The sequence below is a fragment of the Sinocyclocheilus anshuiensis genome, unplaced genomic scaffold (genome assembly GCF_001515605.1).
Source record: "Sinocyclocheilus anshuiensis isolate Anshui unplaced genomic scaffold, SAMN03320099.WGS_v1.1 scaffold36, whole genome shotgun sequence".
Taxonomy (NCBI): domain Eukaryota; kingdom Metazoa; phylum Chordata; class Actinopteri; order Cypriniformes; family Cyprinidae; genus Sinocyclocheilus; species Sinocyclocheilus anshuiensis.
This window is the reverse complement of record NW_015554072.1, coordinates 722,350-729,001: the sequence shown is the minus strand read 5'-3', so window position 1 is coordinate 729,001 and position 6,652 is coordinate 722,350.

Below are 6,652 nucleotides of genomic sequence, written 5' to 3'. Positions count from 1 at the left end.
TATATATATATATATATATATATATATATATAAAAGACTCGGCTCAAACAGTGTAAAAATTGGAGGTTGTTATAGAGTTCAACTTGTGGACACACAATACAGTTCAAGCAACAATGTACAAACAGTTCAAATGGTGCTATAAAACCGTGCTCCGCCGGCGCGCTGTGAAGATTGAGGTTCACGCGGGCTGGTGAGTTTTATTTTGTTCCTCCTGCATCTTGAGAGCAAATTTGTCTTGATTGTATGTACTAAATTGGGAAGTGCATTGGTGCTGATGCCGCTAAATTTACCATTGATACTGGGTTTGATTTGGCTCTTTTAAAGGGAATGATACTGGTTTGCCTGATAGGCAAACATCAAGCCGGGACAAATTAGTAGTTTTCGAATTTAATACATGGAGAGCTTTGGTGACATAACTGGAAAGAAAATCAAATGCAGAACAACACCCAACTGGGTTTAAATAGATTTATTTTTAAAAACAATATACAGAAAAAAAATTATATATATATATATATACAGAAATATATTTATATATAGACATATAGAATCAATTATAAACGCTTCCTGAGCAGGCTATTTAAACAAATAAAACTCGGATGCAATTATATATAGGGAAATATTTCTTACTGGTTTTCCATACATTTCCTATAGTCTTTATGGTTGGAAGAGCATAGAAAAATAATGACAAAATTGTGAAATATACAAACTAGTTCTCAGTTTACTTTGTATTCCTTTTTTCAACAACCCAAATGACAATATAACACTATTCTTTTTTTTTTCTCAATAGTTTCTTCCTCTGCATATTAAGTTGTCACATTTCTGAGTCTTACTGCAGCCTGTTTTCTCCTCTTCTCCCAGATCTGTCAAAATGTGTGTGCCTGTTAGCAACTTCCCTCTGTTATCCTTCTCTTACTGATATTGAGTGGGTGTTTATACATTTATAATTTTATCAGAGAAAAAGGAGTGAACTCCCTTTCGGTTTAATTTTCAGGCCTTCTGTAACCACAAGAATTAGCCATAAACACCACGTGGGAGCCATAGTGATTTTTTACTAATTTCGCTATTCATATAAGTTTTGACCTCATTCTTGTCTGTACTGTGTTATGTGATAAAGGCAGCTGTTCAGTCAAGTGTGTACTGCTGTAATTCTCCACAGACTTCCTTTGAACAATAAATAGAATTACTTTGCTGAGAACATGAGTTTGTTTTTTGTTTTACTCTTTCACAATTCTTGACAGCTGTGTTTCTTCTGCACCGTAAGCATCACCAAACAGATTTGCAAAAATAATGTTTTCAATCAGCTTTTCCAGTCTACTCCAGCTTCTAGTGAAATGCTCATTGTGGGTTATCGAGGCCTCATGCAACTGCTGTCAGTAAATCATAATCATCCAGGGCTTCTGCAAACTCTCAAAACAATCATATTTACACTTTACAAAATGTAAATCATAATCTTCTTATGTTTAGTCCATAACCTGCAGTAGTTCTTATAATCATGCATCTTAGCTGCATCTTATTTTAGTGTCGTTGAGTTTTTTGTAATATTTTGAATTAATTATTATTGTCATATTTTCCGTTTTTATTTCAATTTTAGTTTAAATATTAGTCATTTTGTTTTGTGTTTTTGTCATTTTTAATTTATATATATATATATATATATATATATATATAATATATATATATATATATATATATATATGTCTACATAGCTTTCATTAATTCTATTTCAGTTTTAGTTTTAGTTATTTTAGTACATCAAGGTAAACTAAATAAAAATGTGAAAAGCTGCCATGGCAGCAAGCTGTAATCATTCTTGTTTACTATTTTTTTTTTCATATTTTATTTCAAGTACCAAAAATTGTTTTATGGTTTTAGTTAACTATAATAACCCTGCTTGGCTGAACTACAATGGTCTTGCTGTTTCACATTATAATTTCTAGTGCTGAATGCATTGAGGAGATTGAGAAGGTGCCCAGAAAGACAAAATGAAAAGCCAAATCTGAATTCATGCATACTGGGGTCTGGTTTTAATAGGACTGCTCCTTCACAGAGCTTCTTATCTGTGTGAAGCAGAATCTTGCAAACTCGGTTTGTTCCACGCCACAGATCCAGTTTGGCCTCAAGGATGTTGTAAGCAATTTCTGCAGAGAGGTTTTTGCTTAGGATGGTGCAGCTGGTGACAACACTGAAATGGCCTTTTATTAGTGGTGTTGGCTAAGGCAAGCATCACTAATACAGTACATAGGGATTTGAACAAACATCCTTCACTGGACATGAATACTTCAAATCATGTGGTTGTTGAGGAAATTCATGCTGATGACAATAAAATGAGCAACTTTTTTACTTGAATAGTTCAGCCCAAAAATGAAATCATTTACTCATGTTGTTCCAAACCTGTTTGACTTTCCTTCTTCTGTGGAACATAAAAAGAATATATTTTGAAGAAAGCCAAACAGTTTCAGTTCAAATTGACTTCTAATGTATTTTTGTTCATGGAAGTCAATGGGTAACAAAACAGTAAGGGTCATTGAAGAAAACCAGAGTTCAAGTTACAGAAATGCTGCCTCTGTGGATTTCGAGGCCTGTGGGAATATACTGAATCTGGTAAGCAAGTCAAATTAAATCTTGCTACACTTTCAGGTTGTGCAAGATGAGGAATATTATGTACTTAGGAATCTATAATCAGTTTTTTTCAAAGTGATATGTGGTTATTTTGGCTTCAAAGAAGAATGCATTCTTGTCTGCGACTGAAAGGAGAATTATATTATATTCAAGGATATTCAAGAAAGAAGTTCTATTTTAACTGTACATTAATTTTCCCAAGAGACTGAGTAAACAGTCATGTACAAAAGGTTGGTTTGCTCAGAATTGCACAGATTATCAGATAATTTATGAAGAATTTCATAACTCGCATATTAGCAATGCTTCACATAATCAGTAGGAAAGAAGAATATTTTAAACATCTCATTATGTATCTGCTAGTAATGAGAAACTAGAGACATTTAGCATTACGTCACTTGCTCACCAATGGATCCTCTGCAGTGAATGGGTGCCGTCAGAATGAGAGTCTAAACAGCTGATAAAAACATCACAATAATCCACAAGTAATCCATATGACTACAGACCATCAATTAAAGGTGGGGTATGTATTTTTTCAAAAACGCTTTAGAAAACTGAGTCAGGCCGAGTACCAAAACAAACTTGTAGCCAATCAGCATTAAGGGGCGTGTCTACTCATGATACGGAGGAGAGAGCGCTCAGTGCACAGGACAGACATTAGCCTTGAGCCGAGCGACAGAAAGATAGAGATGGCGGATAAAAAAAACGAAAGAGGAAGACGTCTGCGGAACAAAAGAAGGCTTACGATAAGGCAAGAGGCCATCAGCGCGAAAAAGCCTAGGACGCTCCCAGAAAAGATTCCAGTTATTAACAAAGAGCAGTTTCTGTTCTTTACACCATGACAATAACCATTCATTTAAAGCAAAAAGCCTACTGAACCTTTCATGTCCTCGTCGATACGTGGGAAGCGGTCCTGACATGATGATCGTCATCAGCTTTCCAGCGCTGGAGAGAACTCAAGGAGCGGAAGGCCTGCGATCGGACGCCGAGGTTGTTTTGTTTCTTCTAGATAGGTGAGTAACACCGTGCCTACACCGGACGGGACAGTTGTCGCGCCGCGCCGCAACAGCTAAAGTCTGTCTACAGTGGACGGGATAAAGCGACCGTTGAAAATCATTTGAAATTTGTGTCAATACGTCATAAATAGAACGCAGCAGCAGTTTTCTGTCGGGGATTTGTCGTGCCGTGCCACGCCGCATCCAGTGTAGATAGCATCACTGATTATAATGAGTTCTATAGTATTTTGTCGCGCCGCTCGCGTCTGGTGTAGACACGGTGTAACATTGGTTTTGCTTTGTTTCATAGAACTAATCGTTGTCTGGGTTGCATACGTATGTGAGGGGCGGAGCTATCAAAATAGGGGTGAGACCCTTTTGGGGTAGGGACGTGTTTGTTTTGGTGATTTGAAATATCAACATTGGCTACCAGAAATCACTTACCCCACCTTTAATGTCTTGTGAAGTGAAAAGATTTGACAAGATGACTTCTTTTCGCTGAGAAAAAAAAAGCAATATTATGGATAGAGGACTTTAAAAAAAACTTTAAAAGCTTTTTAGGGAAGAAGAAAGGTTCTCAGTTGTTTGGAATAGTAGGATATCTGTTACCACCATTGTAGCAACTCATGCATCTAACAGCTAAATCTGTAAAGTGATACAGTGTCTCACTTTACAGTAATGAAGAACAACTATCCCTCCTCATTCTCATGTCCTGTAACGTCCTATTGCATCAGTGCTGAGATAAGCCCCATGATCCTCATCTGACGTGATTTCATAATCAGTCATGGTAAGACTCACACACACAAACACACACACGCTAAGCTTCACTGATGACAGTTCAAGGGTATGCAATGGCACGCCTGACAGAGCGTCCCTGATTCAGGAGATTATTTCACATTCTCTGCCATCCTGCTGAGATGAGGATAAGATGCTAAAAACTGTCAGCCAGACATTTACATTTAGTCATTTAGCAGACTTTTTTTTTATTTATTTTTTTTATATGTAATTAATATAATATGTATTAATTACATAATTTTGTTATAATAAATAAAAAGAAAACAAGAATATAGAATAAAAAAAGAAAAAAGAATAGCGAATGCTAGTGTCAGAGATGTCAGAGAAAGCGAATGCTTTTTTTTTTTAAAGAAAACAAGTAGTAAGAATAGAAATAGAATAGAGTGCAAGTGTTAGAGGGTCAAGTGTTTTTTTTGTTTTGTTTGTTTGTTTGTTTTAGGATTAGAATAGAGAGTGCTAGAGTTAAAGGGTCAAATGAAGATGTTAGAGATTTTTGTTTTTCAACATACAGCAGAATGCTAAGCTTACAGAATGAGCTGCTTCGCAGTTTTTACATAATATGGTTAACAAATACATGAATATATATTTGCAGATCACTACTAAAAAAAGCAATGCATATTAGATGTAGCATACGCTATACCAACTCTAGTGCAAAGCACTTTACTGATAAAAGTCGTCCTCAAATGCTGATCTCACATGCTGATCTGTGTTCAGCAGAATCTGCCTCAGAGGACGTTACACAACAGCATGTAATCGGAGTTGCAGCTTCACCAGCAGAGGTCGCGCTTGTCTGAATTTTTACTGACTCTTCGTTGTGTCCCACATGACTACACCAGGGGCCACATTTATAAAATGTGCGTACGCACAGATTTGATCTTAGAGTGTGCGTACGCTAAAATCCACGGCAACGTTCATATTTATAAAAACGGTCTTTGACGTGGAAAAGTACTTACCGCCACGTCAGGGTCTGAGCAGGTGTACGCACTTTTCCTTGTGGCAAAGTCGGAGTAGTGCAACTATTTGAACATCTAAGCTGCAATAACAATAAAAGCTGTGTACCTACGTGCAAGCACCGAATTCATCAAACAAGAAGAACATCAGCCTTAAACTTTGTTTTTGTCATTTACATCAGTTATATTTGTATAAAATGCACTATATAGATGTCAGAGAAAGCGAATGCTTTTTTTTTTTAAAGAAAACAAGTAGTAAGAATAGAAATAGAATAGAGTGCAAGTGTTAGAGGGTCAAGTGTTTTTTTTGTTTTGTTTGTTTGTTTGTTTTAGGATTAGAATAGAGAGTGCTAGAGTTAAAGGGTCAAATGAAGATGTTAGAGATTTTTGTTTTTAGCCGATTCTTAAAGATGGCTAAGGACTCAGCTGCTTGGATGCCTCATTTATAAAATGTGCGTAAAATCCACGGCAACGTTCATATTTATAAAAACGGTCTTTGACGTGGAAATGTACTTACCGCCACGTCAGGGTCTGAGCAGGTGTACGCACTTTTCCTTGTGGCAAAGTCGGAGTAGTGCAACTATTTGAACATCTAAGCTGCAATAACAATAAAAGCTGTGTACCTACGTGCAAGCACCGAATTCATCAAACAAGAAGAACATCAGCCTTAAACTTTGTTTTTGTCATTTACATCAGTTATTTCTTGAAGATGGTTAAGGACTCAGCTGCTTGGATTGATTTGGGCAGGTCATTCCACCAGGAGGGTACAGTTAATGTAAAAGTCAGTGAAAGTTATTTTGTACCTCTTTGGGAAGGCACTATAATGCACCGTTCACTTGCAGAACGCAAGCTTAGAGGGCACATAAGTCTATAAGTAGTGAATTTAGGTAAAGGGGTGCAGAGCCAGTGGTGGTTTTGTAGGCAAACATCAATGCCTTGAATTTTACACGAGCAGCTATTAGCCAGTGTAAACTGATGGAAAGAGGTGTGACATGCGTTCTTTTCGGCTCGGCCAAATCACATGCAGGTTTTTTTTCAGACCGGAGACCATAATCGTGTAATAATTAATTTTATTATGATATGAAACGTCCACTTTTTCTTTCAATAATGTTTTTTTTTAATTGTGCAAGAATTTTGTGATATTAAACTTTTCATTAGTTGTCATAGCAAGTGATTTTAAAAGTAGGATGGCTCACTTTTTATAAGATGACTGAATTTTACTTGAATTCGTAGTTCCCTTTCATGGGAACTTCGAACTGCGTCCTCTAGGGGTCGCTATGGGGAACACCTCGTCGT